This window comes from Rutilus rutilus (assembly GCF_951802725.1).
Source record: "Rutilus rutilus genome assembly, chromosome: 14".
NCBI lineage: Eukaryota > Metazoa > Chordata > Actinopteri > Cypriniformes > Leuciscidae > Rutilus > Rutilus rutilus.
This window is the reverse complement of record NC_140219.1, coordinates 33,999,527-34,010,789: the sequence shown is the minus strand read 5'-3', so window position 1 is coordinate 34,010,789 and position 11,263 is coordinate 33,999,527.

Here is an 11,263-nt window from a genome sequence, read left to right as displayed (position 1 = left end):
TTTTGTTGATTGTCGATTCACAGTTGGCCTGACGAGCTTCAGCAGATAAAACTTTTTTTAGTTTTTTATCATTATGTGGAGTCTGTGTTGTGCTGGGAGCTGCTTTTTTCTTAAGGCCATTGCACACTGAGTCCGAAATTCGCATCCGAAATTTTCGCACGTTAAACAAAAAATTCGACCTCACGTTATGTCAATCATGCTTGCACACTGTCTACGAAACTTTCGTCCGTAAAAAAAAAATTCGGATTGGGTTCGATTTTCTGCGTTTTTCGCATCCACAGCCAGTGTTTTGTGAGGTTTTTTGAAAATTCAGAGCCACCGTACAAGCGAAAGACAAAATCCAGAATGACGTCTGACAAGTTGATACACTTCGTCTCGCAGCACAAGTACTGTATGAAAAACAAAATGCGGATTACAAAGACAATGAATAAAATATAACCTGTATACAGCTGTTCTGTCTGCCCAGCGCTTCTGCCGGCCGCGTGTGTGTGTGTGTGTGTGTGTGTGTGTGTGTGTCCGTCCATAGACATACTGCCAGTTTCTGTTCAGGATCGATTGGTTCACGGAAATTGGTGGTCTTCTTTTTAATATGTGGCTCCAGTATCGCTAGCAAAGCATCAAACTGTTCCACTGACATTCTGAGGTAAATTTTGAATCGTTTGGGATAATTTCGCAACTCCTTGATAAGGAGGTGAAACTCTCCTTCCTCTCGGCGCAATCTCAGGATTGGATGGACCCAATATTTCCTCTTTCTTTTTCTCTTTTTAAGAAGAAAGAGGGCAACAAATTCATCCTCACTGCTTGACTCCATTTAGTATTTTTTGCGTTTTTTTCCGCAAAGGTTTAATAAATACGCATCGGACTCAGTGTGCAAGGTTTCTGTGCGTGACGAATTTTACTGCTGACGAACACGAAAAAACGCATACGAAAATTTCGGACTCAGTGTGCAATGGCCTTTAGTGTTAGCAGACTCCATGTCATACGTTGCAGTGTCTTCGCTGTCGAGTGCAAAGTCAGTAGACGAGGCGAGAGGCTCGGGTCTCAGTCACCTCACTGGATTTCGCGGTAAACCCGACCCGGAGCCTTCACAAATAGAAATAGGAATACTTGCTTTCAGGGGTAATAGCAAAACCCGCCAAGTGGATCATTTTAATGTGAGATTACAACCCCTTCACACACAGGCAATAAAAAAAGGATTCATTTTAGTAGAAAAACTACATACAACACTTTAACAGTGTAATTTGTGGTGAAAACCTACATTACTCATAACGCTTTATGGAAAATTCCACCAATCAGAGATTTAATCTCACTATGCTCTTAAAACACACACACACACAGACACAGACACACACACACACACACACACACACACACACATATATATGATTATATATACAGAACTGTGCAAAAGTCTTAAGGGGGTCGCACACCGGACGCGCCGCGCCACGTCTAGGACAACATCCGGTATCGCACACCGGACGTGCACTTTCTCAGTTTATGGCCAGCAATATTGTTATGTTTAAGGACATTATGAAATTAAGATAATGCCTGTACTATGTTATGATTGTACTGTACAATTAAATACAATCGTTGCTAAGTCTGCAGTCTGAATTCACTTTACCTCAGAGCGTCCGTTAACCGAATGAATTGAGAATATCACCTGAAAATCCGATAACATCTGCAATTTTCATTCAAGCATCTGATTTCTGTGAATTAATGTAAAACTAAATGTATATTGCAGCACAGGGTGAAGTCAGTATATACATTAACGACGATTTGAGACAAATAAATGTACATTTAATGTAAAACTATGTAGATGGCGCTCTGTGGCGTGGCAAGATTTTGAACACGGTCCTGAGCCGTAGCTCAGGCGCCGCTGGTGTGTGTACACTGATAGAAAGTACCCCCCCCCCCCCCCCATTTATATCTTTGGATATCTTTGGCTGAAGTGTGTTAGTGGAAAATACCAGTTTACATTTCCAAACATTCTTTTTGCCATTAATTGTAATAATCCAGTGAGATTTGTGTATGCACAAGGAGTCTGACAACAGCCGGTATGATCTGATCTCACCATCATCGAGTCCGTCTGTGATTACATGAAGAAACAGAAGAAACTGAGACAGACTAAATCCAGAAGAACTGCGGGAACTTCTCCGAGACGCTTGAAGAAGTATGTCAAAAAGATTTTCAAATACTTTTTTGCTTCCAATCAAAGTTTGTAATGCTATGCTTCTCCTCGTAGCTGGTTGGTTTGGTTCATGGCTTATACCAGCTTTAATGAAGATCTTTTTTAAAATCCCAATGAGAGAGGAAGGAAAAAATGACTAACAAATAACTGTTGTGTGCATTACATCAATTGGCTGCGAACCAAATCAGTGTGTCAGTCCACATTCAGAAACTGAGAAAGCCACCGTGAGCATGACAGTCACAACAACAACAAAAAACATTTGGAAGTGTACAGAGGAGGCTGGTGGAGTAGTAGAGCACCTCTTACAGCTCAAACTGCCTCCAGAAGACGGGATGAGTGGTATTAGCGCTTGAACACACTGAACAGCGCAGTATTGTGTGTTTGAACAGGGTGATTTCTGCACTCCACCGATGACTGAACACATTGTTGCTCTTGCCTTACAAGGTGGGCTGGTTATGTAACTGCACTGAAGAGTTTGTCTCTGGAAGAGGGGCAAAGACAGGGAATGACTTTCTGATGGGAATGAGGCACAATATTGGCTTGTTTGCCCAGAGTTGGACGTGGCTCAGTTATGCCATGACTCCTGCTGGGGAGAAAACTGAATATATTATATGATTACAGCTGCCAATATGGTGCCACGTGCTCTGAAATCATTTGTTAAAGTCCCCCGGTGGTGAAAATCCAGCTGTTAATGTTGTTTATATGTCTATGTGGTGTTTTTAATATGCTTTAAGACAAACCATGTGTAAATTCATAAGTCGACAGCATTGCTGAGTATTTTCTCCTTAAAACTGCAGTGAACCAAAGACAGTCTCAAACACACGCTTTGAAATCGCTGGTGTTTCTGACGTCACAAACTACCTTGTAACCAATCAGATCAACGTGTGATTGTCAACCAGTGGATCTCTGAGCTGAGTGAGTGAGTGGAGGCGGGGCTCATTTGCATATTCATAGAACCGCGCATACTAAATGAGGCAAGGGTGTCGAGTTACATTCAAGATATTTTAAGGCATGAAGAATTATTTTCTCAGGAAAAATGTGTAATTTTGGTGATCAAAGATGAGTTTTACGGGATACAATGATTGACTACAGGGGGATTTTAAAGGCCCACTGAAGTGCCTTGGACCGCGCAGCTCTGTGTGAGGCGTTGACGTAATTTCCACTGAAACAGGAAGCTAAGGCGGGACGTATTGAATGGCCCCTCCCCCTTTTCAAATAGCCAATAGCGTTTAGTTTCCCTCACAGACTGACAGCACCATGGAGGCGAATCCGAGCGCTGATGATACGCTGGATTCAATAGTAGAGGTGTGAAGAAATTCTAGTAATTTCATTCTTAACCAACGTACAGTTGGAAACCTGAATAATACTCAAGCTTGAGTAATCAAACACCCTTCTCCAACACATATTTCTCTGTGATGTGTCAACGGTTGCTTTGGCCAAGGTGGTGTTTATAGCATAGGGGGCGGAGCTTCAGATTCTAGAGAGCATTTGATTGGACAGAAGATGTGATGAGAAGCTGAAGTCATAAAAATCCCTGATCCATTTTAGCGGAAGTGAGAGAAGTTTTGAATGCCTATCTCCTAAATGCGAATTTTGTCATTGTTGTGGAACACACCAGCTTATGTACAACATTAAGGCTAACATATTCATACTAAAAGCTAAAAAACTTTTGATTTGAGGGGGCGTTTAAAGAGGGGTCAACCTTCTTTCAAAGGAGCAGATACCCACAAACCCAGCACTGGTTTTCTGTCTAAAAGAACCTTTTGCCTAGTCTCTTCTTAAAAATTATTCAGGAAACGTTGTCAGTAGACACGCTGAAAGCTCCAGTCAGCACATGTAATCCAGACTGAACATTTCTGTGTGCTTTCAGTGCCGTTCACCCGTCACGCTGCTTCTAATGACACCGGGATCACAGCTCTTCATTTAAAACACGTCAGGTGAAACAGCCAGTGTTTCTCAAGACAAATCTCTCAAAGCGTCTCGCAAAAACAACACAGATGCAGACAAAAAGAGCAGGGGAGAAAAACTCGCAGCCTTTCCCTGACTGAAATTAAATAAAGATTAGTGTTCTAATGATTCATTATGTAACTCTGCAATCTGAAAACATTATGTACTAATCTAAACCTGACAAATTCAATGCCCTAACAGTTTTCCCTGAGGTAGAGGAGTGGCGTCTATAATGAAGCCATTATGATGGGGTGGAGACGAGTTATGTAACTGGAGAGTAAACACCCACGACTACATCTCTCTGACACCTTCATTTGTTTGGTCCAGGGGTGCGAGGTGTAGTAAAGGAGGATCAGGCGGTCAGTGGGATACTCTTGGCACTCGCTGAAGAAGTGCTTTCAGCTTTGACGCTTTCCACAACAATGCACAAAAAGAGCTTGAAAATCACAATAAACCAAATCTATCACTTTATGTATATCACTTTATCACTTTGAAATCTTGTTTATCCACTAAAGGAAATAAATATCACACGTTATGCATACATACAGTCAAAAGTTTGGGCTCAGTAAGATTTTTTATTTTTTTTTGTAACTAACCTTTATTGAGCAAGGATGTATTATTTCAGTTCTTTTGAACTTTCTTGTCATCAAACAATCCTGAAGAAAATGTGAACACTACTGTTTTCAACATCGATAATAATCAGAAATGTCTCTTGAGCAGCAAAGGATCATGAAAATGCAGCTTTGATCACAAGAACAAGTTAAATTTTACTATATATACACACACTGTAAGAAAAAATCCCCATTAAAAAAACGGTAATATTCCGGCAGCTGGGGTGCCAGAAAACCCCCCCGTAAAATTACAGAAATTTACATGACATTTACATGTTTTTCATGTAATTTTACACAGGAAATGTACATTTGCAGTCTATTTCTGTAATTTGACGTTTTTTTTTTTACCACATTTCAAAAATCTGAAAAATCTGTCAAATAAAACAGTAAAATTTTACATTGCAATAATATTTGATTTTTGATCAAATAAATGCAGCCTTGATGAACACGAGAGGCTTCTTTCAAAAACATTTTAAAATCTTACCGATCCAAAACTTTTGAACTTTTGTTTTTATGCATATGCATGTCTCCCATATTTGATTGTTTTTTCAGCAATAACTTTGGTAACAGAGTTTAATGTTTGAGCTTTAACAAATGCAATGAACGCTATAATTTGAGTAAAAAGAGAGAAAATGGACTTGGCTTATTTACTCTTCTTCATGCAATGCTGTAGAAAGGGTCCAAAAAAATGATCATTTGAGGGACGGTGTACTTCTGCCTTTATTACTTGTTTAAAAAGTAATGGGACACCAATAGTTGTGAATAATGCCATATAAATGTTCAAATCATGGAGCCATAGGAGCAGAGAAAGCACATGCTTTAAAGATGCTCACCTGAAAAGACGTCTGAAGTCTAGACAAACACGCATGCTTGAGCAACCGCTCGAGGCCAATGTACAAACTTGTGAATCCAACAGAAACATCACACAGTTTCCCATTCATGAAAGTGCAGGGGCTTCAGAAAAGCTTGAGTTTAAAAGGCTGCCTTTTCCACATACTTGTGCTGTTCGGGCAAACAAAATCCGACCTCAAAATAAGAGGCTATAAAACGGGTAGACCGCCTGACATGTACGTTAACTAGAGGCCACAGCATGAATCAAACACGAGCACCTGATATTTAAGAGCTGGCAGATGCTGTGGTTCTGCCTAATGTTGTCTTCCTCCTCCAGGAACCGTTTGGCACGATGAGCGCGGATATGATGTGATGTGTCAAGTCGAAGCATGAATTACAGCTATGACCTTTAGCTGACTGAGAGTCGTCTCAATGAACTGTGGTGTTAACACACCATAATGCGCAGAGAACAGGCCACTGTGCCTTTCATATAATCTATACTGAAGCTGAGATTTTCACACAGCAATGAAGTGGTTGTGATGATGGGTGAGTGGTATAATCCCTCCATCTGTTTTCCTGAGGGTTATCCATTATAAGGACAGAACAGCAGAAATTGGGAGGAGGACACATTCCCAAGACTCGGAGAGGAACATCCTTCCAGCATGAAGTCATGAGGAGAGGTTTTATTAGTGGGGTTTGAGCAGACTCCAAACTATGTACCATTCATGCTATCGTTTGCAAAATTTACTTAGAGTCATTACACAGTAAAAACGTTGGGTTGATATATTTTTAACCCAACCGTTGGGTTACACAAATTGGGTCACTATGCTGGGTTATTGTCCAAAAATTCTGGGTCATTTTTTACATCGTTGGTTAATTTCTAGTTATAACCCGGCTGATGGGTTATATGTACACTTGTGTATTTTGAATTTATGTAGCCTACACAATTATGTTGGCTATATTTACATAAAATTCTAGACTCCCCAATATTTAGTTTATAATTTTAAAATGTATTTGTTGAGACATATTTATTGTTTTATACAAATAAACAATCTATATTTGAAAACAAAGTGTATTTTATTTATTAAAATAGTGTCATAAATACAAATAAATAGTTAACTGTTGGGTTACTTTTAACCTCGCTGGCTTTTAACTCAATGCATTGGGTTAAAATAATCCACAGTTGGGAAGGTGCTATACACCACCCCATAGTTGGGTTACTCGTTGGGTTATTTTTAACCTAACAATTATTAAGTGAGTAGAGACCACAGTTTCCCTGATCTGAGGTTAGTAGGCAAGCACTTAAATGCATAAATAAGTTTTAGGAGTTAAACAACCCGTACTTATATACTTTACAGAATGACGCATCATTTGAAAAAAGAGTTTGTTAACAGGTCCATTTTGTAAAATGCCCACAGTAGAATTATTGTGGTAGACTATAATAGATTTCATTACTGTAGATTGGGGAACAAAGGATTATTATTATGGGTGTGTTCAATTGTCCAGTTGCTGCCAAAACCCAAAATGCATGCAAGGAAAGGAAGAAAAGAGTTTGCATTCTGTTCAGATAATTCCCTCATTTGTCTGGTATTGTTTGTGCGACGCACTCTGTTTCGTAGACTCTCGCTTTTGTTTGTATCTGTGCAGATTTTGATTCTGGATCATTTTCATCTTCATCTTCATTGGAACCAAATCATTACAGAATTAAAATGAAACCTTAAAATGAGAAGAAGCATAGAAATTGCTCATTTTAAAGAAGCGGCTGAAGACATCTTTTTCAGCAACACTTGATCCATTAATAATAACACTTTCTTTTCTTTTCTTTTCTATATATAATTTTTTTTTAAACTACATATACTGCATTAGACTAAAATGAGAAGGGTCACAGCACTTACATATTGTTGTCCTATTGTTAGTTTAACTGCTTCTATTGCTCTCCTCATTTGTAAGTCGCTTTGGATAAAAGCGTCTGCTAACTGATTAAATGTAAATAGCTGGGTTGTTTCAACCCAACTTTGGGTCAAATATAGACAAACCCAGCCGTTGGGTTAAAAAAATTCAATACAATTTTTAACCCAATGTTTGGGTTTGTCCATATTTGACCCAACGTTGGGTTAAAACAACCCAGCATATTTTAGAGTGCAGTGTTGCCCCTTGGAGAGGCTGGAACTGAAGGAAGGAGCCACAGGCCTCAGTAATGGGGGAGCTTTGACAGTTACAGATTTGAAAAACAAAAAGGCGGGAATAAAGAACCCTAAACTCTAACACAAAGAACCATTTCAGCATATAAAGGGTTCTTCAGGACGATACGGTTCTAAATGGAACTGTTAAAGAACTTTTAAAGAACCATCTTTTTTTAGAGTGTATTACCGTTATTTCACAGAAAAATGTTTTACAGCGTAGGCTACGCAAACATGTGCAGCAAGGGGTCTGAGAAGAGCTAAAGCACACAGTATTTAGCAGAGGTCTGGAGATATAAGGGCGCGTAGCAATGGTGAGAAACGGACTGTTTTGGTATAGCACACATTTGCTCTCCTCACACAGTAGTAACCATGACAATGCAAATATCAAACTCTAAACCAACAGTTTACCTCACACTAAAGCACAATAAAAAGTGGGGGCTTATTAAAAAGACCAGAACTGAAATAGACATGGTCATTGTTTTATGGGAACATTGAGCTGATACGACCTGAAATATGTGGGTCGCCTGATCTGAGAGAAGACCAAAACAAATCCCGCTTTCCCAAAACTCTGCTTTCAGTGAGCCGGTCTGATAGACGACTTATACCAGTGACCCTCTTTCCATTCATGTGTTGCCTAAAATAGCAAGAGGTTGTGTGAAAGCCCGTGGATAAATGACACCGGACCCTTTAACGGGAGATCTAACCTGCCTCCGCCATCAGAGCCCGGCTTGCACAAAGATAAAAGATGTCAGATACAATCGCCCGAAACACGGCCATGACATCACTCGTGCACAAGAGCTTTTCCCAAGGCAACAGCCAAGCGCGATGGCCGGGTAAAGTGGGGCAAACTCGCACACTGAACCAACACACTCTGAAGCCGCCTCTCGAGCAGTGATGTCAACCCTTTCCCATACAGATCGGCTCTTGAGAGAGAAAAGTTAATGAGCCTCGCATCACAAGCTCGGCCTTTAGACACGTCAATCTGTCAGAGAAAGCTGAATTGATTTGGCTATGTTTACTTCCCTTAGCTCTTGGAAGACATGAAGCCTTGAGAACGGCAACACATCGGGATGACTTGGGCACTGGGTCAACTTACCCACACAAGATTTATGGGGGCAAAGCAACATGGTAGATTGACTGAAGAACGTTTAAAGCAAGCTCTGATTGAATTGACCCTGTGCACAAAGCTTTCGGCTCGGAGTGTGTGTGTGCAGACGATCTTGTGTGTGTACGTCATGCCCTCTGCTGACTGTTGCCGTTATTACACTAAATAATGAAATAAGCTGTTGAACAAACTTGTTTTAAGGAAAACTTTTCCACGAGATTAAATTAAAATTTGTTGTAATCTTGTTGTATGAACTTAAAATCGTTTAGTCAAGACTACTAAAACAAATTGTGTCATTTTCTAAAGTTTTGCCATTCCTAATAGAGAACATTTTGGGTAACACTTTACAATAAGGTTCATTAGTTAACATTAGTTAATGTATTAACTAGGATCTAACAATGAGCATTACATTTATTGCAGTATTTATTAATCTTTGTTCATGTTAGTTAATAAAAATACAGCTGTTCATTGTTTGTTCATGTTAACAAATGTTTACAAATGCAACCTTTGATTTTAATAATGTATTAGTAAATGTTGAGATTAATATTAACTAAGATTAATAAATGCTGAAGAATGTTAACTAGGGTAGTTAACTAATGAACCTTATTGTAAAGTGTTACCCAATTTTGTCATGTTAATAACTACGTTTAAATTTTGTCCTGCCTAAAATTGCCAACATTATCATTTTATCTAACTTGACTCTACAGTTACTTCCAATGAAAGTGAAATACTTTTGTTCAATTCAATTAAAACCACAATACATTTCAACGTATGTAAAGGTCCAAGTGTGAGGTTTAATGCATAATGTCATTCTTCTGCATATTGTAACAAAATTTTAAAATCGTGTTACTTTCGCTTATTTTAATTAATTAAATTGAACAAGAGGCAAAAATTCATTTTTTAAATGTGTACCTCAGGATTTAACTTTGAGACTGGATTCAAACAAGTTTAAATTGGTGAATTACCATTTTTTGTGACTTCTACTCATTATTTGTGTTCGTTTTAAAAATGACTTAATAGTACTTTACTGTGGCACCAAAACAAGCGCGCATTGTTCTTAATGTATATATCACTGTCTATCACTGAACTTAAGCTGGACTATGACACTATTTTCTTCTAGATCTGCTGTACAGCCGAAACACACTTTGTTGCATTATTTTCCTGTTATCACTGTAAAGCTGCTTTGAAACAATCTGTATTGTAGAAAGCGCTATATAAATAAAGGTGGCTTGACTTATATAATTAAAAATAAATCAAATGTCAAAATTCAACAAGTTTCAACAAGACATTGTATATTAAACAAATTCTAAATCTCTCTGACCTCAAAACAGCTAAATTTGCTGACAAAGAAATGCAGAAATATTAAAGCACTGAGACTGGATAAGTTTGCAAACAATGTTTGAGTTTGTGAATGTCTGCTGGGTCATTATCGTTACCTTACTTGCAAATAAAACAAACTGAAATTTCAAACACTGAAATAAAATAAAATGGAAAAAAAAATGTGGTTCAACCTAAATTCACCCATTTCATTGTGTTAAGTTGGCTTTAACACAAGTCGACATAAAGTTTGTCTTTTAAACTTTTCAATCTATTCAATCGAATGCTTTTTCACACCGGTAGATCTGCTCCAGCTTCTGATTTGTTGAGATATAGAAAGAGAAATCCAAAATCCCCTCTGTAAAAAAAACTTTAACTTTGTCATTGAAACAATCATTTTATCTGGCTTTATCAAATGTTAAAATTTGTGTTCTGAAAATTCATGCAAATGAGTGCAGATTTGATTAGCCAATGCCTCATTCGCAAAAATTTGCATTACAGAACGAGTGTTGCAGTGCACTGTCAAGCCACGTTTATTTAGATAGCGCTTTATGCAATAAAGATTGTTCCAAATCAGCTTTACAGAGATAAACAGGAAAATAACAATGAAATGACTGCAAAGCAGCTCTAAAAAGACAACAGTAAACACAAACAGTCATCATTATGATGAAGTCAGTTAATTGTTGATTAATTCCAGTTCAGTAACTGTGTAAAATTCATCAATTATGAAATGAGTTCAATTTATATATAAAGAAGCTCTGTGGAAAACAGTGATGTCATCATCCAGCTAAGATGAGTGCAGTCAAATCAACAATATTGCTGAATATTAGAGGGATAGTTCACCCAAAAATGGGTAACCGAACAGTTGACCCCATTGACTTCCATCAGTCAAAAAGGGCCCATCAGCTGTTATAATCAAACGGGCAAGTAAGATAGTATCTATTATTTAAATGTTTATTTCATTCACATGTAGTATCTTGCTTTAGTTCAAACATAGATGGTGTGAGGGAATGTAATGTAGTGCAAATAGTTCCCGCCTAAACTGTGTGTTGTTTGCACCCACACCCTTGCTTGGACGCGG